General features: G+C 50.3%; 1 protein-coding gene and 1 non-coding gene across 2 annotated transcripts in view; one reads left to right on the top strand and one right to left on the bottom strand.

The window, feature by feature from the left end:
• The window catches only part of GFRA4 (GDNF family receptor alpha 4), an 84234-nt gene that overhangs the window by 45876 nt on the left and 11358 nt on the right, over nt 1-27000 (bottom strand). The window lies entirely within an intron of this gene.
• TRNAV-GAC (transfer RNA valine (anticodon GAC)) lies at nt 14001-14077 on the top strand. Its single transcript has one exon. It is a non-coding gene; the product is annotated as a tRNA-Val (tRNA).

Genomic DNA, 27000 nt, shown 5'->3' on the forward strand with positions numbered 1-27000 from the left:
GTATATTGATGGAACCAGTGGGTTGAAATTAAATCAAGAGTTTCTGGCTAAACATTTGGAAAAACCTCCAGACAGGTTCCTGAGCTGAGGTTCGCAACGGAGCCTCCTAGCCACCTGCACTCTTAAAAGCTCCTGCCTTGGATGCGCCCCCCCCCCATCCGTCCTCCCTCCAATTGGCTTTATTGGGTTGTGTGCGCTCTCGCAACAAAGCCATTGGTTTGCAGACACCCCTCCCCTGTATCTCATCTCTTTCTCATTGTTGGGTGCCCTTTTGTAGCAGAGCCAGGTGATAATGACATCCAGACCTGGCAGGAACTTCTCCGCAGAAGACATCGAGCTAATTATATTCCATCGCTTGTTCCCCTTTCAACGGCTCCAAGGACCGTAAAATGCTCCAGTGGAGCGGCTCATCTCGCCGGGTATTATCGAGGCAGAGGGCTTAGTAAGTTTTAGAATATCCGAAACAAAGCGGACTCCCTTCTGAGGAGAATTAGACATTTATCTGGATTGGCTTACGGCTACGGTGGCTGACAGGTGCTCCCCTGTGGCCACCGGCCAGAGATGGGGTGAAGGGCTGCCAGACCCACTTTGGGAAATTGCTGGGGATTGTCCCGGCCCCACTGGTGGACCTCCTGAGGGCACCTGGTTTTTGGCCACTGTGTGACTCAGAGTGTTGGACTGGATGGGCCACTGGCCTGATCCAACATGGCTTCTCTTAAGTTCTTATGTGACACAGAGTGTTGGACAGGATGGGCCACTGGCCTGATCCAACATGGCTTCTCTTATGTTCTTATGTGACACAGAGTGTTGGACTGGATGGGCCACTGGCCTGATCCAACATGGCTTCTCTTATGTTCTTATTTATTTCTATTTATTTATTTAATAATTTATATCCCGCCCTTCCCACAAGTGGCTCAGGGCGGCTCACAACAAATAATTAGACATAATTTAAACTAAGAACATAAGAACATAAGAGAAGCCATGTTGGATCAGGCCAACGGCCCATCAAGTCCAACACTCTGTGTCACACAGTGGCAAAAAATTTTATATACACACATACACTGTGGCTAATAGCCATTGATGGACCTGTGCTCCATATTTTTATCTAAACCCTTCTTGAAGGTGGCTACACTTGTGGCCGCCACCACCTCCTGTGGCAGTGAATTCCACATGTTAATCACCCTTTGGGTGAAGAAGTACTTCCTTTTATCCATTTTAACCTGTCTGCTCAGCAATTTCATCGAATGCCCACGAGTTCTTGTATTGTGAGAAAGGGAGAAAAGTACTTCTTTCTCTACTTTCTCCATCCCATGCATTATCTTGTAAACCTCTATCATGTCACCCCGCAGTCGACGTTTCTCCAAGCTAAAGAGTCCCAAGCGTTTCAACCTTTCTTCATAGGGAAAGTGCTCCAGCCCTTTAATCATTCTAGTTGCCCTTCTCTGGACTTTCTCCAATGCTATAATATCCTTTTTGAGGTGCGGTGACCAGAACTGCACACAGTACTCCAAATGAGACCGCACCATCGATTTATACAGGGGCATTATGATACTGGCTGATTTGTTTTCAATTCCCTTCCTAATAATTCCCAGCGTGGCGTTGGCCTTTTTTATTGCAAACGCACACTGTCTTGACATTTTCAGTGAGTTATCTACCACGACCCCAAGATCTCTCTCTTGGTCAGTCTCTGCCAGTTCACACCCCATCAACTTGTATTTGTAGCTGGGATTCTTGGCCTCAATGTGCATTACTTTGCACTTGGCCACATTGAACCGCATCTGCCACGTTGACGCCCACTCACCCAGCCTCAACAGATCCCTTTGGAGTTCCTCACAATCCTCTCTGGTTCTCACCACCCTGAACAATTTAGTGTCATCCGCAAACTTGGCCACTTCACTGCTCACTCCCAACTCTAAATCATTAATGAACAAGTTAAAGAGCATGGGACCCAGTACCGAGCCCTGCGGCACCCCACTGCTTACCGTCCTCCACTGCGAAGACTGCCCATTTATACTCACTCTCCGCTTCCTATTACTCAGCCAGTTTTTGATCCACAAGAGGACCTGTCCTTTTACTCCATGACTCTCAAGCTTTCTAAGGAGCCTTTGATGAGGAACTTTATCAAAAGCTTTCTGGAAGTCAAGGTAAACAACATCTATTGGGTCTCCTTTGTCCACATGTTTGTTCACCCCCTCAAAGAAATGTAACAGGTTAGTGAGGCAAGATCTTCCCTTGCAGAACCCATGCTGAGTCTTCCTCAATAACCCGTGTTCATCAATGTGCCTACTCATTCTGTCCTTGATAATGGTTTCAAGGTTTCAAACTAGCAAATGGTTTCAAACTAGCAAATATTAAGATTTAAAACATTCAAAAAATTAAAACCTAAAAACATTAAACAGTATAACAATATGTATAACAGAACTACATGGTAAGCTACCTATCATTTCCCGTATGAGTTAGATGTAGACTAGGTATAAGGTAGCCGGAAGAGGGTTGTCTTACAGGCCCTGCGGAACTGAATAAGGTCCCGCAGGGCCCTCACCTCCTCCGGCAGCTGGTTCCACCATGTAGGGGCCATAACAGAGAAGGCCCTGTCCCTAGTTGATTTTAGGTGGGCTTCTTTTGGCCCGGGGATAGCGAGAAGATTTTGAGTTCCTGACCTCAGTACTCTCTGGGGAACATGTGGGGAGAGACGGTCCTTCAGATAGGCAGGTCCCAGGCCATATAGGGCTTTAAAGGTAATAACCAGCACCTTTTACCGAACTCGGTATATTATTGGAAGCCAGTGCAGAGCCCGAAGACCCGGCCGAATGTGCCCCCACTTTGGGAGGCTCAATAACAGCCGGGCCACGGCATTCTGCACCAGCTGCAACTTCCGAGTTCGACACAAGGGCAGCCCCATGTACAGGGCATTGCAGTAGTCCAACCTCGAGGTGACCGTAGCATGGATCACTGTTGCTAGGTCGTCGCGATCCAGGAAGGGAGCCAACTGCCTTGCCTGCCTAAGATGAAAAAACGCGGACTTGGCAGTGGCTGCTATCTGAGCCTCCATCTTTAAGGAAGGCTCCAATAGTACCCCCAGGCTCTTGACCCTATCCGTCGCCATCAGCGGCGCACCGTCAAAAGCTGGCAGGGGGATTTCCCTCCCCGGTACCCGACGACCCAAGCAAAGGACCTCTGTCTTCGCAGGATTTAGCCTCAGCCCACTCAGTCTGAGCCGCTCAGCCACTCTTATGTGACACAGAGTGTTGGACTGGATGGGCCACTGGCCTGACCCAACAGGGCTTCTCTTATGTTCTTATGTGACACAGAGTGTTGGACTGGATGGGCCATTGGCCTGACCCAACATGGATTCTCTTATGTTTTTATGTGACACAGAGTGTTGGACTGGATGGGCCACTGGCCTGATCCAACATGGCTTCTCTTATGTTCTTATGTGACACAGAGTGTTGGACTGGATGGGCCACTGTCCTGACCCAACATGGCTTCTCTTATGTTCTTCTGTGACACAGAGTGTTGGACTGGATGGGCCACTGTCCTGACCCAACAGAGCTTCTCTTATGTTCTTCTGTGACACAGAGTGTTGGACTGGATGGGCTACTGGCCTGACCCATCATGGCTTCTCTTATGTTCTTATGTGACACAGATTGTTGGACTGGATGGGCCATTGGCCTGATCCAACATGGCTTCTCTTATGTTCTTATGTTAAGCAAGAGATCAGTCACCAAGACGCAGGCTGAGGTGGAGAAGACGTGCCAGGCCAGCAAGAAAGAAGGATGTGGAATCTTCCCAGCTTCCTTTGAAGCAGGAGAGGGGCGGGCTGAGGATTCGTGCAGGGCACCTGGTTTTTGGCTACTGTGTGACTCAGAGTGTTGGACTGTATGGGCCACTGGCCTGATCCAACATGGCTTCTCTTAAGTTCTTATGTGACACAGAGTGTTGGACTGGATGGGCCACTGGCCTGATCCAACATGGCTTCTCTTATGTTCTTATGTGATGTCAATGACGTCATGAAAGGACCCTAGGAGGGGGCTCGGGGTTCGGCCTGGGGCACTAGAATTCCTAGCGCCGGGCCTGTGCCTTGGGGGGAGGGGCTGTGTCAAGGAACCCGTTGGACACATGGGGTGTGGTTGTCCTTGAATCAGGACAATTGTGTATGTGATAGCGCGGCTGTTTTTTCCCTCAGACACTTTCACTGGGGCTTGCAGCTACTCAGGTACCGAAATGAAACCTTCGTGTTCTCCTGTGTTGAGTAAATAATACGCTCCACAAATTCCCAGGGCACGGACCTTGATAATTGATTGTATAAATGGCTTCTTGGAAGCTTTTATGGTCTCTGGAGGGTGTGCGCATGAAAAAACAAGTCGGTATTGTCTTGCCTCTTTTCTCCGAGACTCATCCATCAATTGTCTGTTTGGGGAGGAGGGGAGTTCAGGAGAATGGGCAGTCTCACAGAGAAATAACTTTTTGGACTCCCGGTTGAAGAAAGGTTGGGAAGAATCGCAAGTCTAGGCTGTGTGAGGACTTTTTAAAATAGAGGTGCTAACAAAGGAAGGTGCTGGAACAGGGCAGCCAAACTGCAGCTCAAAAGCCCCATGCGGCTCTTTCACACATATTGTGCGGCTCTCAAAGCCCCCACTGTCCCATTGGCTGGCTTGGAGGAGGCAGTTCTCTCTTTGAATCACTTCTCTAAGCCAAGATAGCTGGTAGCATTTAAAGTTAATGTTGCTTTCTTTCTACCTCTCCCTCCCTCCATTATCTATCTATCTATCTATCTATCTATCTATCTATCTATCTATCTATCTATCTATCTATCTATCTATCCACCCACCATCTGTCTGCCTGTCCGTCTGTCTGTCTGTCTGTCTGTCTGTCTGTCTGTCTGTCTGTCTATCTATCTATCTATCTATCTATCTATCCACCCACCCATCATCTGTCTGTCTGTCTGTCTATCTATCTGTCTGTCTGTCCGTCCGTCCATCCATCCGTCTGTCGGTCCATCCATCCATCCATCCACCCACCCATCGTCTGTCTGTCTGTCTGTCCACCCACCCATCATCTATCTGTCTGTCTGTCCGTCCATCCATCCATCCATCCATCATCTGTCTGTCCGTCCATCCATCCATCCATCCACCCACCCATCATCTGTCTGTCTGTCTGTCTGTGTGTCTATCCATCCATCCATCATCTGTCTGTGCGTCCGTCCGTCCATCCATCCATCCACCGACCCACCCACCCATCGTCTGTCTGTCTGTCTGTCCATCCATCCATCCATCCATGCACCCACCCACCCATCGTCTGTCTGTCTGTCCATCCATCCATCCATGCACCCACCCACCCATCATCTGTCTGTCTGTCTATCCATCCATCCATGCACCCACCCACCCACCCATCATCTGTCTGTCTGTCCATCCATCCATCCATGCACCCACCCACCCATCATCTGTCTGTCTGTCTATCCATCCGTGCTACCTGCTGCCACCCTTAGATAGTGAGCAGGGCCACGTATGGCTTCTGCCCAGCCAGGGTTCTGATCTGTGGCAACTGCCAACATTCAGGTGCTGTTATTTTAAGCTGCGCAGTCAATCAAGTCTCCAGTAGCCTATCAGGAGCCTTGCAGGGCAAAAACTCCGCCTGGCTCCACCCATTTTCTCAAAAACACTTGGCACACACCTGGAAAGGAGTCGGGCACCATAGCACTAGGGTTGCCAAGTCCAATTCAAGAAATATCTGAGGTCTTTGGGGGTGAAGCCAGGAAACTTTTAGGGTGGAGCCAGGAGACACTGGGGGTCAGGTCAGGAGCAAGGGTGTGACAAGCATAACTGAACTCCAAAGGGAGCTCTGACGATCACATTTAAAGGGACTGCACACCTTTTAAATACCTTCCCTCCATTGGAAATAATGAGGAATAGGGGCGCCTTCTTCTGGGACTCATAGAATTGGACCCTCTGGTCTAATCATTTAGCAACTTGGCAGGTATTTTGAGGAGAGGTACCAAATGCAATGTTGCGAATATGGTGCCACTGCCTCAAAAAACAGCCCCCCCCCAACAGCCCCAGATATCCATGCATCAATTCTCCATTCTCCAATTCTCCATTGGTTTCCATAGGGAATAATGGAGTGCTCAGCAGACATTTCCCTCCCCCCTCGCTTTCTGATGACCCTAAAGTGGGGGGAGGGCCTCCAAACCCAGCCCCCACCTGGGGATTGGCAACTAACAAAACGCTGTGCAAAATGCATTTCAAATAATCATGCTACAGTCATTTCAACTATTCTTTATCAGTTGATAATCAGAATAATTCATATATTCATAACTCATAACATTTCAGTCAAAATCATCATCCATAAATCCACTTAAAAGTGAAATCCACTCCTGGATGCTTGAAATCAAAAAAGTACCAACTCCTGCTGTATTCGCAATAGGTACCATAGAGTTTTTACCTCCCAAATGGCTAGAGCATCCAGGAAAACTGTAGAGTTTCCCCGGAAACACCTAGAGCGGCCCTGTGTGCAGGCTGCCTTTTCGATGACATCACTTCCGGGTGACGTCGTTACAGGAAGCTGGGGACTTGGCAACCCTACATATCACCCATGGATGCCATGTTGAAAACCCTCTTCTGAAGGGGTTCTGGGCAGCGAAGAACAAGGAACAGAACCTTGAAAAGGAGGTCTCTGGGTGACAACTCAGTCCACCTTTTTCTGCACTAAACCCCACTTAGATGCCAAAAACGGGGCAGTCCTGGTACTTTCTGCCACCTAAACCATTTCCCATTTTCTCTCTTCCTCCCCACTTTCCCCGTCATAATTCATACCTATTTTTTCCCTCTTCTCAGACATTCTTGCCTTTACTTTCAGCCCCCAGTGGCATTTTATTAATCCATCTATTTTCCGGCCCACGCTTGGGTGCTCTTGTTTTACTCCCGGTTTAATTTCCACAGCGCATAAAACACTCATGGGCCTGACAAGGCAAGAGTTATGACTCCCCGAGTCGACGTTTTTTATGAGGTCCCTTAAAAACTCAATGCTAGCCAAAAAATTAGTGGCCGGAAGGAATGAAATACCGTCTAGGGCTGTAATGCTCTAATTATCACACTTAAGTGGCAGTTACGATGGTTTTTGTACATGGGTGGGCCTCACATCACACTCGTGATGGCAATCATAACACTGCGAGAACTGACTTCTGCATGTGTCAGAAGGACATCAGAAGAGCCCTGCCGGATCTGGCCAGTGGTCCATCTAGCCCAGCATCCTGCCTCAAACAGTGGCCACCCAGTTCCTCTGGAGGGCCAACAACAGGGCAGAGAGGCTGAGGCCTTCCCCAGAGAAGAACATCAGAAGAGCCCTGCTGGTTCAGACCACTGAGAGTCCCTCTAGTCCAGCATCCTGCCTCACACAGTGGCCTACCGGTTCTCTGAAAGGCCAACAACATGGCAGAGAGGCTGAGGCCTTCCCCTGAGAAAAACATCAGAAGAACCCTGCTGGATCACACCAGGGAGGGTCCCTCTAGTCCAGCATCCTGTCTCACACAGTGGCCAACCAGTTCCTCTGGAGGTCCAACAACAAAGCAGAGAGGCTGAGGCCTTCCCTTGAGAAGAACATCAGAAGAGCCCTGCTGGATCAGACCAGGGAGGGTCCATCTAGTCCAGCATCACCATTGAGTGATGCACAGCAGCCAAGAAGGTCTGAGCGCCTGCTCCGGCTGCAACACCACTGAGGATATTCTCCGCAGCTGAGAACGAAACGTCTGGAAGGAAAACTTTCTCCAGTAGAACACGGCACTTGTTCCCGAAAGATTCTACAAACCCTAATGATGTTACCAGCCGTGAAAACCTGAAATCTTTGAAAACCATCATTATCTCAGATACTTTCCTCACTGGGTGTGGCGGATGGCTATAGTAGATTATATCTACTGCAGATGGATATAGTAGATTATATCTACTGCAGGTCTACATTAAGCCCTCATTTAGGCAAAGGCCATTTTAAAAAGAGTGGTCTTGCAGGCCCTACAGAATTGGTCAAGACTCCACAGGGCCTGCACCTCATCCGGTTGTTGATTCCACCAGTGCGGAGTGACAAGGGTCCATCTAGTCCAGCATCCTGTCTCACACAGTGGCCAACCAGTTCCTCTGGAGGGGTCAACAACAGGGCAGAACCTTAGAAGAACCCTGCTGGATCAGGCCAGTGGTCCATCTAGAACAGCATCCTGTCTCACACAGTGGCCAGCCAGTTCCTCTGGAGGGACAACAACAGGGCATGGAGGCTGAGGCCTTCCCCGGAGAAGAGCATAAGAAGAGCCCTGCTGGGTCAAACCAGTGAGGGTCCATCTGGTCCAGCCTCCTGTCTCACACAGTGGCCTACCGGTTCTCTGAAAGGCCAACAACATGGCAGAGAGGCTGAGGCCTTCCCCTGAGGAAGAGCCTTGCTGGATCAGGCCAGTGGTCCATCTAGTCCAGCCTCCTGTCTCACACAGTGGCTTACCAGTTCCTCTGAAAGGCCAACAACATGGCAGAGAGGCTGAGACCTTCCCCTGAGAAGACCATCAGAAGAGCCCTGCTGGGTCAGACCAGTGAGGGTCCATCTAGTCCAGCCTCCTGTCTCACACAGTGGCCAACCAGTTGCTCCAGAGGGCCACACAAACAGGGCATAAAGACCAAGGCATCCCCTGATGTTGCCCGACATCATTCTTCTGTCCTCAGGTTTACCCTCACAACAACCTTCTGAGGTAGGTTTGCCTGAGAGTGTGTGACTAGCCCAAGGTCACCAAGCGAGCTTCCACAGCAAAGCTGGAAAAAATGTGCAGAGGAGGGCAACCAAGATAATTAGGGGATTGCAGCACTGTGGCAAGTCCTTAAAGAGATGGGAGTACCCAACCACCTCACATATCTCCTGAGAAACCTGTATAAGGGTCAAGAAGCAACTATCAGAATGGGATATGGAACAACTGATTGATTTAGAATAGGAAAAGGAGTTAGACAAGGATGTATATTCTCACCCTACTTATTTTATTTATATGCAGAGTACATCATGTGGAATGCTGGCCTGGATGAAGCACAAACCGGAATTAAGAGTGCCGGGAAAAACATCAACAACCTCAGATACGCAGATGACACCACTCTAATGGCAGAAAGTGAGGAGGACCTAAAGAACCTCTTGTTGAAGGTGAAAGAGAAGAGCACAAAAGTAGGCTTGAAACTCAACATCAAAAACACTAAGATCATGGCATTTGGCCCCATCACCCCTTGGCAAATAGAAGGGGAAGACGTGGAAGTAGTGACAGACTTCACATTTCTGGGATCCAAGATCCCTGCAGATGGTGACTGTAGCCATGAAATTAAAATATGTTTGCTCCTTGGGAGGACAGCTATGGTGAACCTGGGCAGTATGATAAAAAGTAGAGACATCACCCTGCCAACAAAAGTCTGTATAGTCAAAGCGATGGTATTCCCAGTAGTAATGTATGGCTGTGAGAGCTGGACCATAAGGAAGGCCGAGCGCAGAAGAATAGATGCTTTTGAGCTGTGGTGCTGGAGAAGAATCTTGAGAGTCCCTCGGACTGCAAGAAGATCCAATCAGTCAGTCCTAATGGAAATCAACCCAGACTGTTCCCTGGAAGGTCAGATGCTGAAGCTGAAGCTCAAATCCTTTGGCCCCCCATGAGAAGGGAGCACTCCCTGGAGAAGACCCTGATGCTGGGAAAGACAGAAGACAAAAGAAGAAGGGGACGGCAGAAGAGGAGATGGCTGGACAGTGTTACTGATATAACCAACACGAATTTGAGCAGACTTCGGAGGATGGTGAAAGACAGGAGGGCCTGGCGTGACTGTCCATGGGGTCGCAAAGAGTCAGACTCGACTGTGCGACTGAACAACAAAAGCACCTTCCCTAGGAGGAAAGGCTGAAGAGTCTAGCACTTCTCACAACTCAATGTCAATAAAACAACAGCAATAAAAACCACACATCAAGGACCACAATTTTAAATCCCTGTTAGAACTACCCATAAACAACAACTAAATTAGTCAAATGCAGTCCTAAACAAAAGCACAGATGCTTGGGGTGTGGCCTGATATGCAAATGAGTTCCAGCTGGGCTTTTTCTAAAAAAAAAATCCTTGGTTATATTCTGCCCTCCCTCTTCTTCGGGGTTTATTATCCACTGGTAACTGGCAACCCTAGTTCAAGCAGCTACCAGTCCTTCTCTTTACACAACTAGGGTTGCCAGTTACCAGTGGATAAACCTGGAAGAAGGGGGAGGGCAGAATATAACCAAGGATTTACTTGTAGAAAAAGTCCAGCAGGAACTCATTTGCATATCAGGCCACACCCCCAATGTCACCATTGCTTCCCAGAGGGCTTATTTGTAGAAAAAGCCCAGCAGGAACTCATATGCATATTTGGCCACACCCCCAATGTCACCATTGCTTCCCATAGGGCTTTTTTTGTAGAAAAAGACTAGCAGGAACTCATTTGCATATTCGGCCACACCCTCAATGTTACCATTGCTTCCCACAGGGCTTATTTGTAGAAAAAGACTAGCAGGAACTCATATGCATATTTGGCCACACCCCCAATGTCACCAACGCTTCCCATAGGGCTTTTTTGTAGAAAAAGACTAGCAGGAACTCATTTGCATATTAGGCCATACCTCCTGATGTGTCCCTGCTCAAAAAAAAAAAGCCCTGAATATATCCAAACATTATCATGTGGTGCTGCATGATTACGTCCAGCTGTAGGATGCTCTAGGATTTCCCTGAAACTCGATGCTAAAAATCAAAAGAGTTTCAGGTGAATCCTAGAGTGTCCCGCGATGTGATTTGATTAGATTTATATCCTGGCCTATACTTTGAATCTCAGAGTTTCAGAGCGGTCACAATCTCCTTTACCCTCCCCCCCACCCCAACAGACACCCTGTGACAGCTCTGCGAGAATTATGACTGACCCAAGGCCATTCCAGCAGCTGCAAGTGGAGGAGTGGGGAATCCAACCCGGTTCTCCCAGATAAGAGAGCTATGGCTGACCCAAGGCCATTCCAGCAGCTGCAAGTGGAGGACTGGGGAATCAAACCCGGTTCTCCCAGATAAGAGAGCTCTGACTGACCCAAGGCCATTCCAGCAGGTGCAAGTGGAGGAGTGGGGAATCCAACCCGGTTCTCCCAGATAAGAGAGCTATGGCTGACCCAAGGCCATTCCAGCAGCTGCAAGTGGAGGACTGGGGAATCAAACCCGGTTCTCCCAGATAAGAGAGCTCTGACTGACCCAAGGCCATTCCAGCAGCTGCAAGTGGAGGACTGGGGAATCAAACCCGGTTCTCCCAGATAAGAGAGCTCTGGCTGACCCAAGGCCATTCCAGCAGCTGCAAGTGGAGGAGTGGGGAATCCAACCCGGTTCTCCCAGATAAGAGAGCTATGGCTGACCCAAGGCCATTCCAGCAGCTGCAAGTGGAGGACTGGGGAATCAAACCCGGTTCTCCCAGATAAGAGAGCTCTGACTGACCCAAGGCCATTCCAGCAGGTGCAAGTGGAGGAGTGGGGAATCCAACCCGGTTCTCCCAGATAAGAGAGCTCTGGCTGACCCAAGGCCATTCCAGCAGGTGCAAGTGGAGGAGTGGGGAATCCAACCCGGTTCTCCCAGATAAGAGAGCTCTGGCTGACCTAAGGCCATTCCAGCAGCTGCAAGTGGAGGAGTGGGGAATCCAACCCGGCTCTCCCAGATAAGAGAGCTGTGGCTGACCCTAGGCCATTCCAGCAGCTGCAAGTGAGGAGTGGGGAATCCAACTCAGTTCTCCCAGATAAGAGAGCTCTGACTGACCCAAGGCCATTCCAGCAGGTGCAAGTGGAGAAGTGGGGAATCCAACCTGGTTCTACCAGATAAGAGAGCTATGGCTGACCCAAGGCCATTCCAGCAGGTGCAAGTGGAGGAGTGGGGAATCCAACCCGGTTCTCCCAGATAAGAGAGCTATGGCTGACCCAAGGCCATTCCAGCAGGTGCAAGTGGAGGAGTGGGGAATTCAACCTGGTTCTCCCAGATAAGAGAGCTCTGGCTGACCCAAGGCCATTCCAGAAGCTGCAAGTGGAGGAATGGGGAATCAAACCCAGTTCTCCCAGATAAGAGAGCTCTGGCTGACCCAAGGCCATTCCAGCAGCTGCAAGTGGAGGCGTGGGGAATCAAACCCGGTTCTCCCTGGTAAAAGTCCACGCACTTATCCACTACACCAAACTGGCTCTCTTCACTTCAACTTATGCCGCTGGAAGCGACAATGTAGCACCACAAGGTGCCATTCTGCCCTTCCTATTCCCACTGTCCACTCTATTGAATGGCAATGGGGGAACGGCGATGGATGGCAGGCAACCCGGCCGGCCTACCTCCAATTCCTGGGACTGGGGGACAGGGAGAGGGCGATGGTGACAGGAGACATAGCCCATTCTTAAAAGCAATAGCTATATTGACATATGGATCTATGAAGCTGTCTTCTTCTGAATCAGATCCTTGGTCCATCAAGCCCCCCCGTGGCGCAGAGTGATAAAGCTTCAGTCCAAGCTCTGCTCACGACCTGAGTTCGATCCCAGTGGAAGCCGGGTTCAGGTAGCCGGCTCGAGGTTGAATCAGCCTTCCATCCTTCTGAGGTCAGTCAAATGAGTACCCAGCTTCCTGGGGGGAAAGTGGAGATGACTGGGGAAGGCCATGGCAAACCACTTCGTACAAAAATCTGCCGTGAAAATGTCGTGATGCGATGTCACCCCGTGGGCCAGTAATGACCCGGTAAAGGGGACTACTTTTACCTTTTTTAAAAAATTGTCTACTCAGACTGGAAGTGGGTCTCCAAAGTCCCAGACAGAGGACTGTCACATCACCTCCTGCTTTGTCCTTTTTTTAAACCTGGAGATGCCAGGGATTGAACTGGGGACCTTCTGCATGCCAAGCAGATCACAGAATCATAGAATCATAGAGTTGGAAGGGACCTCCAGGGTCATCTAGTCCAGACCCCTCCACAATGCAAGAAACAAATATCTCTCCCTAAATTCACAGGATCTGCATTGCTGTCAGATGGCCATCTAGCCTCTGTTTAAAAATCTCCAAGGAAGGAGAGCCCACCACCTCCCGAGGAAGCCGGTTCCACTGAGGAATCGCTCTAACATTCGTGAAGTTCTTCTGAATGTTGAGGCGGAAACTCTTTTGATTTACTTTCAACCCGTTGGTTCTGGTCCTACCTTCTGGGGCCACAGAAAACAATCCCACACCCTCCTCTATAGGACAGCCCTTCAAGGACTTGAAGATGGTGATCCTATCACCTCTCAGCTGCCTCCTCTCCAGGCTAAACATGCCCAGCTCCTTCAACCTTTCCTCATAGGACTTGGTCTCCAGACCCCTCACTCTAGCACTGAGTTGTGATCAGGGAAGCAATTGTTTGGAGAGCCATTTAGAAGTGTGCAAAATGATCTGTTCGCATGATGACACTGCCTTTTCCCCCCACAGCAACACCCTCTCCCTTGCACTTGCTGGCCACCTCTTCCAAATTTAAAAGGCACATAGTTAAAAGGGGGAAACAAATCAGCCTGAGATTTGAAATTGAGACTTGCTATTAGTGTCTCTAAGTGTGCCTTTGGTGTCTGCCCACAAACTCAACCGATCTTGCGGCCATTTCCTGCATCCACATCTCAAACAAGTGCTCCTGACCGATCAGGCAGAACAATCAGGCAATCAAAGCAAGACAATTGTGATTAATTAGCAGATGTATTCAATTGCATGGCCTCAAAGCAGAGACAAACCGCAAGAGCTTACCTGTTCTTACCATACAAGTAGGGCACTTTGATTATTCAACCATGACTCAGCCACTGAGAAACTAGTCCTCAACAGAAGAAGCCACAAGAATGAAGGGCTCTGGCTCAGTGACAGAGCATCTGCTCGACATGCAGAAGGTCCCAGGTTCAATCCCTGGCATCTCCAGTTGAAAGGACCAGGCAGGAGGTGATGGGAAAGACCTCAGCCTGAGACCCTGGAGACTAATGGAGAAGGACTGTGGCTCAGTGGCAGAGCATCTGCTCGACATGCAGAAGGTCCCAGGTTCAATCCCTGGCATCTCCAGTTGAAAGGACCAGGCAGGAGGTGATGGGAAAGACCTCAGCCTGAGACTTTGGAGACTAATGGAGAAGGGCTGTGGCTCAGTAGCAGAGCATCTGCTCGACATGCAGAAGGTCCCAGGTTCAATCCCTGGCATCTCCAGTTAAAAGGACCAGGCAGGAGGTGATGGGAAAGACCTCTGCCTGAGACCCTGGAGACTAATGGAGAAGGACTGTGGCTCAGTGGCAGAGCATCTGCTCAACATGCAGAAGGTTCCAGGTTCAATCCCCAGCATCTCCAGTTGAAAGGACCAGGCAGGAGGTGATGGGAAAGACCTCAGCCTGTGACCCTGGAGACAAATGGAGAAGGGCTGTGGCTCAGTGCCAGAGCCTCTGCTCGGCATGCAGAGGTCCCAGGTTCAATCCCCGGCATCTCCAGTTGAAAGGACCAGGCAGGAGGTGATGGGAAAGACCTCAGCCTGTGACCCTGGAGACAAACGGAGAAGGGCTGTGACTCAGTGACAGAGCATCTGCTCAGTATGCAGAAGGTCCCAGGTTCAATCCCCGGCATCTCCAGTTCAAAGGACCAGGCAGGAGGTGATGGGAAAGACCTCTGCCTGAGACCCTGGAGAGCTGCTGCCAGCCTGAGTGGACAATATTGACTTTGATAGATGAATGGTCCGATTCACGGCAGCTTCCTGCGCTCAACCTGGCCATAAATCAGCTCTGACTTGACAGCAGAACAAAACAAAAATACTCCAGTTGATCCAACATCCTTCCTTTACAAGGAATCAGTTGTTCTTTATAACAATCATTTGACCAGTTACAGAACACACTGATACATTTCAAAAAATTCAAGGCACAAATAAACCAGATGAAACCATTTAGAATTAAGACCTAATTACAGTACAGTTTCCGCCTTAAAAAAAAAAATCACAAAAGTACTTGATGAATAATCTTAGCATTGAGAAGACAGCCAAGTCTAATTTTTCCAGTGAGACCAGAGATTTTGTCAAACAACAGAGTAATAATCTCATCATGTGCTTCCTTATTAAGCAGGCAGCTCTACGATTTCCACCTCTCCTAGCAGACAAGACCAGAGTCTTTCAGAGAGGGAGTTTTGTTAAATCTGTCTTCTAGTACTGCAGAAGGGAAGGCCGGGCACCTTGCCAGGGTAAATACCCTTCTGAATCCATTTATTTCTAAAGCTGCCGGCGTCACAATATTTTGAAAGTTTGACCACACGTAACACTTTTCGTAGACTAGCAATATCCGACTGATTTCTCACTAACCTTGGAGAGCCAGTTTGGTGTAGTGGTTAAGCGCACGGACTCTTATCTGGGAGAACCGGGTTTGATATACCCCACTTCTCCACTTGCAGCTGCTGGAATGGCCTTGGGTCGCAGGAGTTGTCCTTGAAAGGGCAGCTGCTGTGAGAGCCCTCTCAGCCCCACCCACCTGACAGGGTGTTTCATAGAATCACAGAATCATAGTTGGAAGGGACCTCCGGGGTCATCTAGTCCAACCCCTTGTACAATGCAGGAAACTCACAAATAACTCCCCCTAAATTCACAGGATCTTCATTGCTGTCAGATGGCCATCCAGCCTCTGTTTAAAAACCTCCAAGGAAGGAGAGCCCACCACCTCCCGAGGAGGAAGCCTGTTCCACTGAGGAATCACTCTAATGGTTAGGAAGTTCTTCCTAATAGAATTCTAGAGTTGGAAGGAACCTCCAGGGCCATCTAATCCAACCCCTTGCACAATGCAGGAAACTCACAAACAAATATCTCTCCCTAAATTCTCAGGATCTGCATTGCTGTCAGATGGCCATCTAGCCTCTGTTTAAAAACCTCCAAGGAAGGCGAGCCCACCACCTCCCGAGGAAGCCTGTTCCACTGAGGAATCGCTCTAACGGTCAGGAAGTTCTTCCTAATGTTGAGCCGGAAACTCTTTTGATTTAATTTCAACCCATTGGTTCTGGTCCTACCTTCCGGGGTTAATCATTAATACTCAGAAGAGCTTCCTACTTCGCATGTCGAACCCATGCTGATGTGTTAATAAACACTCCATTTCGCCTCTGCGTTAGTGGAAATGACAGCTTCAAACCAGGCTCGGCCTGTTTCAGACCTAGCTGCACGCTCCGACTCCACTCAGAACAAAGCGTTAGCTTCACCAGAGCAGAAATGCCACCGAGTTTTGCCTAAAGCGAAATTTCGATGTTCCAGCAAAATGTTCGAAGGATTCGGGAGAGCAATGTAAGATGCAGAGTGCTATCTCGAGCTGGGGAGTCATCGGATGGCCATTAATAATAATATAATATAATAATAATAAATTTTATTTCTACCCCGCCCTCCCCGCAAAGCGGCTCAGGGCGGCTAACAGTAAGTAATATATTAACATAAATAGTAAAACATTAGATTAGCAATTAAAATTACACATATAAAAACCCGTTAATTCAGTTAAAATACTTAATTTACAATTACATTATATATATATCTGGCAGTAATAGCTGTTCTAGCGCTGATTCTGCCAGTTTAAATGGTGTTAAAGATGGCGGTTCTTCGTTCATTGCAACTCAGCAGTCCGTATCATTATAGGCGTATCTAAAAAGGGCAGTCTTGCAGGCCCTGCGGAACTGGTCGAGGTTCCGCAGGGCCCGCACCTCCTCCGGGAGCTGGTTCCACAGTGCAGGTGCCGCAACTGAAAAGGCTCGCACCCTGGTGCTTTGGAGCCTGGCCTCTCTCGGCCCAGGGATGGTCATTTTGTTTTTACTTGCTGACCTCAGTGCCCTCTGGGGTTCATACGGGGAGAGACGGTCCCTTAGGTAGGCAGGTCCTCGGCCATATAGGGCTTTAAAGGTAATAACCAACACTTTGTACTGGACTCGGTAGATAACTGGCAGCCAGTGCAGTCCGCGCAGCCCCGGCTGTATGTGCTCCCATTTCGGGAGCCCCAGTAACAGCCTGGCCGCCGCATTCTGCACTAGCTGCAGCTTCCGAGTCCGGCACAGAGGTAGCCCCAAGTAGAGGGCATTGCAGTAGTCCAATCTTGAGGTGACCATTGCATGGATCACTGTTGCGAGGTCGCGGCGTTCCAGGAAGGGGGCCAACTGCCTTGCCCGCTTCAGATGAAAGAATGCTGACTTGGCAGTGGCTGCTATCTGGGCCTCCATTGATAATGAAGGCTCCAGTAAAACACCCAAACTCTTTACCTGGCGCACTGGTTCCAATAGTGCGCCGTCGAAGGTTGGGAGAGCTATTTCCCCTCCCTGGGCGCTGCGACCCACGCAAAGGACCTCTGTCTTCGCTGGGTTCAACTTCAACCCACTCAATCTAAGCCACGCCGCTACAGCCTGCAAGGCCCGATCCAGGTTCCCTGGGGCGGAGCCAGGCCGGCCGTCCATTAGTAGATAGAGCTGGGTGTCATCTGCATATTGATGGCAACCCAGCCCAAACCTCCGGAGGTCATCCACCAAGGCGACCAGCACTGTCTCCGTCCCATGGCCCGGTCGGAACCCAGACTGGCACGGGTTTAAATATGGCATCTGTATAGAGACTGGCCTGGTTTGATCCTCGGTTCCTCATTGGGTTGCCAATGTTAGATTAGGAAGAGTCTGGAGGTGTGGGGGATGGAGTCTTGGGAGAGACGGGTTTGGGAAGGGGAGGGACCTCAGCATAATGCCATAGAGTCTGACCTCCGAAGCGGCAATTTTCTCTAGGGGAATTGAACACATGAACTCACGAAGCTGCCTTCTACTGAATCAGGCTGGCAGTGGCTCTCCAGAGTCTCAGGTAGAGAGGTCTTTCCCACCCCCTACCACCTGATCCTTTGAACTGGAGATGCTGGGGATTGAACCTGGGACCTTCTGCATACTGAGCAGATGCTCTGTCACTGAGTCACAGCCCTTCTCCATTAGTCTCCAGGGTCTCAGGCTGAGGTCTTTCCCATCACCCCCTGCCTGGTCCTTTTAACTGGAGATGCCAGGGATTGAACCTGGGACCTTCTGCATACTGAGCAGATGCTCTGCCATTGAGCCACAGCCCTTCTCCATTAGTCTCCAGGGTCACAGGCTGAGGTCTTTCCCATCGCCCCCTGCCTGGTCCTTTTAACTGGAGATGCCAGGGATTGAACCTGGGACCTTCTGCATACTGAGCAGATGCTCTGCCACTGAGCCACAGCCCTTCTCCATTAGTCCCCAGGGTCTCAGGCTGAGGTCTTTCCCATCACCTCCTGCCTGGTCCTTTTAACTGGAGATGCTGGGGACTGAACCTGGGACCTTCTGCATACTGAGCAGATGCTCTGCCACTGAGCCACAGCCCTTCTCCATTAGTCTCCAGGGTCTCAGGCTGAGGTCTTTCCCATCACCTCCTGCCTGGTCCTTTTAACTGGAGATGCCGGGGACTGAACCTGGGACCTTCTGCATGCCCAGAAGAGGCTCTTCCACTGAGCCACAGCCCTTCTCCATTAGTCTCCAGGGTCACAGGCTGAGGTCTTTCCCATCACCTCCTGCCTGGACCTTTCAACTGGAGATGCTGGGGACTGAACCTGGGACCTTCTGCATGCCCAGCAGAGGCTCTTCCACTGAGCCACAGCCCTTCTCCATTAGTCTCCAGGGTCACAGGCTGAGGTCTTTCCCATCACCTCCTGCCTGGTCCTTTCAACTGAAGATATCGGGGATTGAACCTGGGACCTTCTGCATACTGAGCAGATGCTCTGCCACTGAGCCACAGCCCTTCTCCATTAGTCTCCAGGGTCTCAGGCTGAGGTCTTTCCCATCACCTCCTGCCTGGTCCCTTTAACTGGAGATCCCGGGGATTGAACCTGAGACCTTTTGCATGCCAAGCACTACCCTCCTGGAGGCTGACAACCCTAGTTGCTCACCCAACACACAAAGGACGGCGCCTTGGCTGCAGAATGCCCTTCCTCAGTGGTACACCTGGGGTATGGTCTGATAAATTCTTGGTGTGGGTGAAACTCTATTTCTTTGCTCAGGTCTTCTGTGAATTGTTTTAATGGCCAGAGAGTTTTATTAGCTGTCTTGTGTCAGAATATTTTATCAGGTTGGATCCTGCGGGAGCTGTTGTTTTAGCAGGGTCTCTTTCCTTTGACACATGGAGCCTTCCCCTCCCCCCCAACACAACCAACTCTTCTGAATTTTTTTTTCTGCTGGTCCTTCAATAATGAAGTTGCCAATCTCCAGGTGGAGCCTGTAGATCTCCTGGAATGGCAATTGATCTCCAGGCAAAAGCGCTCAGTTCCCTTGGAGAAAATGACTACTTTGGCAGGTGGACTTTATGAGAGCCAGTTGGGTGCGGTGGTTAAGTGCACGGACTCTTATCTGGGAGAACCGGGTTTGATTCCCCACTCCTCCACTCGCACCTGCTGGAATGGCCTTGGGCCTGGTATAAGTTGGCTTTGAAAGGGCAGGTGCTGTGAAAGCCCTCTCAGCCCCACCTACCTAATCAACCTTACTGCTCATTAGTACAACTCATTTGCATAACTTATTTGCATATGCCACACACCCCTGGCATCACCAGAAGGTGTACTAAATTATATCGGCTCAGCATCTACCTTATAATGCCTTTTGAATTGTAACTGTCATAATAAAACCTTATTGTTTGTTGTAGGGGAAGGAGATAAAGGAGATTGTGAGCCACTCTGAGACTCTGAGATTTGGAGTGGAGGGCGGGATATAAATCCATCATCATCGCCACCACCTCCACCTGTGGTCCCTTCCAACTGCCACCACCATCACCACCACCACCAGCACCACCACCACCAGCACCACCACCTGTGGTCCCTTCCAACCATCATCATCACCACCACCATCATCATCATTACCACCACCATCACCATCATTATCATCACCACCATCACCATCATCACCACCACCACCACCACCACCACCACCTGTGGTCCCTTCCCTCCCACCACCTGTGGTCCCTTCCGACCACCACCACCACCACCACCATCATCATCATCACCACCATCATCATTATCACCACCACTACCACCATCATCATCACCACCACCACCACCTGTGGTCCCTTCCCATCACCATCATCACCATCACCACCACCATCTGTGGTCCCTTCCATCCCACCACCTGTGCTCCCCTCCCACCACCACCACCATCATCACAATCACCACAATCACATCACATCACCATCACCACCATCATCACCACCACCACACCACCACCATCATCATCACCATCACCACCACCATCATCACCACCACCACCACCACCACCACCTGTGGTCCCTTCCCACCATCATCATCATCACCACCACCACCGCAACCACCACCATCATCATCACCACCACCACCTGTGGTCCCTTCCCACCATCATCATCATCATCATCACCACCACCATCAAAATCACCACCACCATCATCATCATCACCACCACCACCACCTGTGGTCCCTTCCCACCACCACCACCACCATCATCATCATTATCACCACCACCATCAAAATCACCACCACCACCATCATCACCACCACTACCACCACCATCATCATCACCACCACCACCACCATCATCATCACCATCATCATCACCACCACCACCACCTGTGGTCCCTTCCCATCACCATCATCACCAACACCAACACCATCTGTGGTCCCTTCCCTCCCACCACCTGTGGTCCCTTCCCACCACCACCACCACCATCATCATCATCACCACCACCATCAAAATCACCACCACCACCATCATCATCATCACCACCACCACCACCACCTGTGGTCCCTTCCCATCACCATCATCACCAACACCATCACCATCTGTGGTCCCTTCCCTCCCACCACCTGTACTCCCTTCCCACCACCACCATCATCACAATCACCACAATCATATCACATCACCACCCCCACCCCCTGTGGTCCTTTCCCTCCCACCACCCATGGTCCCTTCCTGTCATCATCATCATCATCATCACCACCACCACCACCACCTGTGGTCCCTTCCCTCCCACCACCTGTAGTACCTTCCCACCACCACCACCATCACCACAGTCATCATCATCACCACCACCACCACCTATGGTCCCTTCCCTCCCACCACCTGTGGTCCCTTCCCACCACCACCACAATCATCACCATCACCACCTGTGGTCCCTTCCCGTCGTCGTCATCATCATCATCATCATCATCATCATCATCATCATCATCATCATCACCACCACCACCACCACCACCACCACCACCACCACCACCACTATCACTATCTTCATCATCACCACCACCACCTGTGGTCCCTTCCCTCCCCAAACCTGGCCCACCCCAGGCCCCATCCCCAAATATCCAAGAATTTCCCACCCCAGAGCTGACAACTCTATTCTGTAACCACCAAAAAGTCGAATTTGGCCAATGCTTTGGACATCTTGGGAGAATGTTTCTAATAATTCACCTAAATAAGAAAGCAAGAGAAAGGCTAGAGAGCCATTAACATGTAGGGTGAGTCAGGAGTACCTGGGGGGGGGGGGCGGCTGGGGAAGTCGAGATGAAGTGACTAGAACATATTATAGAGAAGTTATGAAGCCCTATGAGATGGCAGTCAAGGTCACAAAGAAAACATACTTTGCGGCTAAGATTGCGTCTGCAATTTCGCGCCCGGCACAATTGTTCAATACAATTCGGACCCTTATAACTATGCCACAAGGCAGACCAAATTTTAATGAATTGGAGATTGGCTGTGAGGCTTTTGCGAATTTTTTTGCAGATAAAGTTGCGTCGCTCCGCCGCGACTTCCCCGCCATATTGGAGACAGTATGTGAACCTGAGGCTCCGTGCCTGTCTTCGGAGTGTGTCCTGGATGGCTTCAATGCTCTCAGCCTGGAGGAAGTTGACAGGATCCTCTTGTCTGCACGCTCTACAACTTGTAATCTGGACCCCTGCCCCTCCTGGCTTATTAAAGCTTGCCAGAGGGAGCTTAGATATCCTGTGTGGGATATCATAAATAGATCCCTGATGGAAGGGCATTTTCCAGCACCGCTTAAAGAGGCGGTGGTCCGCCCTCTACTGAAAAAACCAACATTATATCCAGCCGAATTGGCACACTATCGGCCAGTCTCGAATTTACCCTTTTTGGGTAAACTCATTGAGAGGGCAGTGGCGTTGCAGTTGCAGAGTTTTCTGGAGGATGCTTCCGTTCTCGATCCCCATCAGTCCGGCTTTCGCCCGGGTCACAGGGTGGAGACAGTGCTGGTCGCTCTGATGGATGATCTCCAGCAGCATCTGGATCGAGGCTCGGCAGTGCTGATGTTGTTAGACCTATCGGCAGCGTTTGATACGGTCGACCATCGGCTGCTGACTTGCCATCTTGCCGATGCGGGGATTCAGGGGTTGGCCCTACAATGGCTCTTCTCTTCCCTTGATGGTCGGGGACAAAGGGCGGTGATTGGGGGTGAATTATCCCGAAGGCACATGCTTGATTGCAGGGTGCCTCAGGGGGCAGTTCTTTCCCCGATGTTGTTTAACATCTACATGCGCCCCCTTGCCCAGATTGCCTGGAGGTATGGGCTGGGTTGTCACCAGTATGCTGATGACACCCAGCTCTATCTACTCATGGATGACCGGCCTGACTGTGTCCCAGAAAACCTGGACCTGGCATTACAAGCCGTGGCTAGATGGCTCAGGCTGAGTAGGTTGAAACTAAATCCAGCGAAGACAGAGGTCCTTTGCTTGGGTCGCCATGGTCCGGGAAGGGAAATTCCCCTCCCAGCTTTTGATGGTGGGCCACTGACAGTGGCGCACAGGGTCAAGAGCTTGGGGGTACTATTGGAGCCTACCTTAACTATGGAGGCCCAAATAGCAGCCACTGTGAAGTCCGCATTCTTTCATCTTAGGCGGGCAAGGCAGTTGGCTCCTTTCCTGGAGCAGGACGATTTGGCAACAGTGATCCATGCAACGGTCACCTCGAGATTGGACTACTGTAATGCCCTCTACATGGGGCTGCCCCTGTGCCAAACCCGGAAGTTGCAGCTAGTGCAGAACGCCGCTGCTCGGCTGTTATTAGGGCTCCCTAGATGGGAGCACATTCAGCCGGGGCTCCGGGGACTGCACTGGCTGCCAATAATATACCGAGTTCGGTACAAGGTTCTGGTTATTACCTTTAAAGCCCTATATGGCCTAGGACCTGCCTACCTTAGGGACCGTCTCTTCCCGGAGAGCCAGTTGGTGTAGTGGTTAAGTGTGGGGACTCTTATCTGTGAGAAACGGGTTTGATTCCCCACTCCTCCACTTGCACCTGCTGGCATGGTCTTGGGTCAGCCGTAGCTCTGGCAGAGGTTGTCCTTGAAAGGGCAGCTGCTGTGAGAGCCCTCTCCAGCCCCACCCACCTCACAGGGTGTCTGTTGTGGGGGAGGAAGGTAAAGGAGATTGTGAGCCGCTCTGAGACTCCTCGGAGAGGAGGGCGGGATATAAATCCAATATCTTCTTCTTCTTCCCATATGCTCCCCAGAGAGTGCTGCGATCCGGCTCTCGAAATCTGCTTGTAATCCCCGGGCCAAAGGAGGTCCAGCTGAAGTCAACTAGGGATAGGGCCTTCTCAATCTCAGCCCCTTGCGGTGGAACCAGTTACCGGAAGAGGTCAGGGCCCTGCGGGACTTTGGACAAGACAGTCCTCTTCCGGTTGGCTTATAACTGACCGGCATTGAAATATTCTGAAGGAAGATTGTAAGATAGCACACTGACATTGATCGATTGATATTTTAGTTGTTTTAATTATGGAAATTATTATGTATTTTAATTCTTAAATTCTATTGTTACAACTTCTGCGTTGTAAGCCGCCCTGAGCCCACCTCGGTGGTGTAGGGCGGGCTATAAATCAAATAAAATGAAAAATGAAATGAAAATTTTCTTCCTTCTGTCCTCTGTCTGTGTGTTCGTAGAAAAAGAGGTGCCGGAGCTCATTAGCACAGCTCCTTTGCATATGCCACCCACCCGTGACATCGCCGGAAGGTGGACTAAATTATATCGGCTCAGTATCTACCTTAGAATCCTTCTTGAATTATAATTGTCATCATAAAACCTTACTCCTATCGTACTTTTTCAATTACTTTCTCCTGCTAGGCTTCCCAAACCTCCCGCCCTGGCAGGGGACCCCAGGATTTACACCCTCTTCCCCCACTCTCCCAAAAAGCGGGGGGAGGGGGGGAAACGGCGCCAAGGAGCGTGGCGAGCCGCCCCATCTCAGAAGAGCAGCTACGGTGACCCGGAGAAGAGGTGGCAGCAGAGCAGCGGCATCGCCCGCTCCGCCTCTGAGGTAAAATCAGAGAAGGGAAGGGTGGAGGCAGGCCAGGAGCGTGGCGAGCCGCAAATCTGGGTCCTTCTAGCCTGAGCCCATCTCGGAGGAGCAGTTACGGTGACACGGAGAAGAGGCGGCAGCCGCGCAGCGGCGTCGCCCGCTCCGCCTCTGAGGTGAAATCAGAGAAGGGGAGGGTGGAGGGAAGGAAGGGGTTCAGTGATGCTTGTCACACCCTTGCTCCTAGCTCCACCCCAGTGTCTCCTGGCTCCATCCCCAAAGTCTCCTGGCTCCGCCCCCAAAGTCCCCAGAGATTTCTTGAATTGGACTTGGCAACCCTATGCGCGGCCCCAGTGGCATGAGGAAGATTTCCATCCGTCTGCTTGATAAGTTTTGGTTATTTCCCCTTTTTTGTGTGTGTGTGTGTGTGTGGGAAATATGAGAAAGTTGGTCAAATCTTAGAGTTCAGCAAAATTCTCCCAGGGGGTTTGAACAATGGCGCCCAGAAGCAAGTATTTGGGGAGAGAAAGAAAGAGCACAATAAAACGTCGAGATTCCAGAGCTCCGCTCCCGTGAGCTGCTGCCCAAAATGAGGCAAATATATATATTTTTGGCTGCCTTAAGTTAGAAAGGCACACGTTGAGCTCAAAAGGGCTTTGAGGGGTTGTCATGCCAACCGGCGACCACGTGATGCAGGCCCAGCACAAGTAGTGAAGGTCACCGGGAACAACATCAGACAACAGTTGAAAAAGCCAAGCAAGCGACTTTCTGTTTTGAGGCAGACAATTGTGTTTCCCCCCCCCCCGAATATAAAAATGCACCCTGATTGGTGGGCTGGCAAAGGATAGACAGACTCCGCCCTCCCCCAAGTAGAATTTAATTTGGGGCTCTCTGCTTGAAGGTCCTCCCTTCTTCTAAGAACACCAACCCGAAGGCAACTGTTGGAAGAGGGAAAGCAAAGTGTGTGTGCGGCGGGGGGGCGGGGGACACAATCAAAGGCGACGCTTATTGCAAAACAGGCTTGTTAACGGTTTCATCTTCTTTGCAGAGGATGAAAAGGGCACAAATCTGATTTTTCCTGCTTTTCCTTTCCCCCCACAAGCTGTCTGGGAGCAGTGTCGGGGCGGGGGGAGCTCTGCCCGGGCAGAAAGTCATGCAAGGCCAAGAGGGGAAAGTGGGTAGGTAGGGTTGCCAGGTCCGACTCAGGAATACCTGGGGGCTTTGGGGGTGGAGCCAGGAGACTTTGAGGGCGGAGCCAGGAGACTTTGAGGGTGAGCCAGGGGCAAGGTTTTAACAAGCAAGATTCAACTCCAAAGAGAGTTCCGGCCACCACATTTAAAGGGATTGTGCTCCTTTTAAATGTCTTCTCTCCGTTGGAAATAATGGCGTATGGAGGCACCTTCTTTGGGGTCTCATAGAACTGGACCCCCTGGCCCAATCTTTTTGCAACTTGGGGGGTGTTTTGAGGAGAGGCACCGGATGCTATGCTGAAAATTTGGCACCTCTACCTAAAAAAACAGTCCTGCCCCAGAGCCAAAGATACCCATGGATTGAATCTCCATTACACCCTATGGGAACCAGTCTCCATAGGGTATAATGGAGTGCTCAGTGGACATCCCCCCCCTTTCTGATAACCCTGAAGTGGGGGGAGGGCCTCCAAACCAGGCGATCTTTTGAAGCCCCCACTGCCCCTTTGGCCAGCTTGGAGAAGATATTTCTCTTTTTAAATTATTTCTCCAAGCCAAGCCAGATGGTGGCTTGGAGAATGTATTTAAACTTAGAGTTGCTTTCTTTCCATCTCCCTCCCCTTCACCCATCTATTTTCCTTCCTTCCTTCCTTCCTTCCTTCCTTCCTTCCTTCCTTCCTTCCTTCCTTCCTTCCTTCCTTCCTTCCTTCCTTCCTTCCTTCCTTCCCTCCCTCCCCCCTCCCTCCCTCCCTTCCTTCCTTCCTTCCTTCCTTCCTTTTTTCCTTCCTTCCTTCCTTCCTTCCTTCCTTCCTTCCTTCCTTCCTTCCTTCCTTCCTTCCTTCCTTCCTTCCTTGTCTTGTGGCTCTCAGACATCTGACATTTATTCTGTGTGATTCTTACATTAAACAAATTTGGTTATCCCTGTCCCACAGAGACTGGTCCACATAAGATATAGTGGAGAATCTAACTGTGAGTATCTAACTGTGAGCTCTGGGGGAAAAGTTTTTTTAGGTAAAGGCACCAAATTTTCAACATAGCATCTGGTTCCTGTCCTCAAAAAAACTTTCAAAGCTATTGGACCAGGGGGTCCAATTCTATGAGCCCCGAAAATAGGTGCCCCTATCCTCCATTATTTCCAATGGAAGGAAGGCATTTCAAAGGAGAACGCCATGGTCTCTTTTTAAATGTGATGGACAGAACTCCCTTTGGAGTTCAATCATGTTTGACACAACCTTGCCTTTGGCTCTACCCTCAAAGTCCCCAGATATTTCCTGAGTCAGATCTGGCAACCCTACCACAAACTCCACCCTTTCCAAAGCTCCACTCCTAAATCTCCAAGAATTCCTCAACCTGGAGTTAGTCATCCTATGCACAGGACTTTTTTGGCAGAAAAAGCCCACCAGGAACTCATTTGCATATTAGGCCACACCCCCTACCGTCACCATTGTTTCACACAGGGCTATTGTTGTAGAAAAAGCCCAGTGGGAACTCAGTTGTGTATTAGGCCACACC

The sequence above is a fragment of the Heteronotia binoei genome, chromosome 9 (assembly GCF_032191835.1).
Source record: "Heteronotia binoei isolate CCM8104 ecotype False Entrance Well chromosome 9, APGP_CSIRO_Hbin_v1, whole genome shotgun sequence".
NCBI classification, from domain to species: Eukaryota; Metazoa; Chordata; class Lepidosauria; order Squamata; family Gekkonidae; genus Heteronotia; species Heteronotia binoei.